Consider the following 2,140-nt stretch of genomic DNA (forward strand, 5'->3'; position numbering starts at 1 on the left):
AAATTGTCAGTGCTATTAATATCCACTATGGTTACCATTCCTGTCTCCCAGTAGACAAATCCTTTGTCAGAATAGACCTTTTAACAGTGCCATGATTCTGATTTACTGCAATGCAAGAACCTGTTCTTTTAAAGTTTACTTATGCACATTTTGCAGTGCAAATATTCAACTCACATTAATTAAAATAGCCTATTTAGCAGCAGGAAAATTATTACTGTTTCATGGTCATTCAAAAGAAATTATCCAGCAACCACAGAAATTCTGCCAAAACCTGAGCATTTGGACATGTTCACATTGATCCAATGCCTGTTTCTATGTTCATTATGATTCTATATTTTCTTTCTTTTAAATGTTTAAAATTTATGTATTAATTGAAGGATCATTGCTTTACAGAATTTCATTGTTTTCTGTCAAACATCAACATGAGATTCTCTCTTTTCTGTTGAAGGTATTGACATTTTTTCATTTGTCCTAGTTTTCATTTAACAATATCTACTCATGTTTGGCCACTGAGGGGAAGGAAAGTTTGATCCCAGATTTCTCACTAGGGACACAACCATTTCCACAGGGTGGGGAAAGTGGGCTTGCCTTAGAATTTGGGAGAGGCTTCTTCAAAACACCCTGGGTGTGCTCATGTTCGACCAATCACCAAAATCAACAAGGGGAAAAGAAGAGAAACTAAAACCCTTCTGTATGAACATGCTATGAATGAGAAAACAAAACAAGAAGTAAAAAAAAAAAAAGTGTTGCTTATATGTAAGAGAACACAGTATACAGTTTGACACTATAGCCTATAGAATATTGACTGTAGGCTTCTCTTACAGTTCCATCTTGCACTCAACACTGCCAGATCATTTTAGAGGAAATTTGTCTAAATTCTAGGGGGGATTCTCTTTTCCTTCACTTACCCTTTAAAAATCATAACAGTTTCTTTATAACTCAGTGGATGAAAAGTTCAGTCAAGTTCTAAGAATCAATCAAAAGGGGTTTCAGCAAAGCCCCTTCTTTTCTACTCAGATTAATGTTAAACAATCCAAATTTACATGGGCACATAATTTGCAGATAGTTCTCAGTCCCCTAAGGAAGATATTTGTATCTTTCACTGTTGAACTTAAAAGTTCAGAGACTATTGAGACCTGCCCCCAGTTTTAGAATGAGGACAAAAAGGGAAAAAAAAAGGTTTATATCTCTCACATGATATGATATATATCCAATAAGTAAATTACGGCTCTTTCCTCACATTTGGAGCTCTGATTAAAAGGCTTCCTCTAATCTCTGAGATTTAAATGAATTATCTCCTCCCCAAACTGCTTTTACTAGCTCTACCACAGTCTTTCAGTGACCTTTTGCCACAGCAATAAATTTACAGAAGAAGAACACATTCTTACATAGCAGATGAGCAAGAAAGACTCCCAGTGACTTCTGCTGGTTTAGCTGACATTTCCTGGATTAAAGGTTTGTTGTTGAGTGTTAAGTGGTGTCTGGCTCTTTGTGACCCCATGGACTGCTGCACCAGGTTCCTTCTGTTCTGCACTATCTGATTAAAGGTTAGTGTTTGATTTCTACCTTTGTATTTCTTTTTGCACCCTGCTTTAACTGATGCTCACGACATATATTATTTAGCTTTCCAAACCGCTTTAGCTTCTTTTGTCAATTTTGTAAGGTATAAATGAACAGGTGAAATAAAATATATTAATACATTTTAAAATGTATAAAGGGTTAACTCTTTGAGTGATGCTAACAGCAGAATGCTCCATCCCTATCTGTGTCCTTCAACGCATGTGAAACCAAAAGAACTCTGAAAGGGTAAATGAGCCTCAAGCATGCATTTTACACATTTGAGAAGGGAACATCGAGGTTCGAAGGGAAGGAGATACATCTAAGGAGGCTTTACCCTTAAAGGATGGTGATTCAGGACAGATACGTGATGGCTTCACAAGATCCTGGTGGTGGATGAAAAGTTGCTGTGACCAAATTGAACATAATTCAAGAACATTTGCTTCTATGGATGGCACACTACTTAAGGCCTGGAGGGAATTACGGGGCATGAGAATGGTCATATTGATTTCCCAGCAGAATCTGAGCCGGGCCTCCAGGTGGCTAGGGGACAGATGCACATCAGATTCATTCTGTGAGTAAA

The sequence above is a fragment of the Bison bison genome, unplaced genomic scaffold, assembly GCF_000754665.1.
Source record: "Bison bison bison isolate TAMUID 2011002044 unplaced genomic scaffold, Bison_UMD1.0 scf7180017864378, whole genome shotgun sequence".
Lineage (NCBI taxonomy): Eukaryota > Metazoa > Chordata > Mammalia > Artiodactyla > Bovidae > Bison > Bison bison.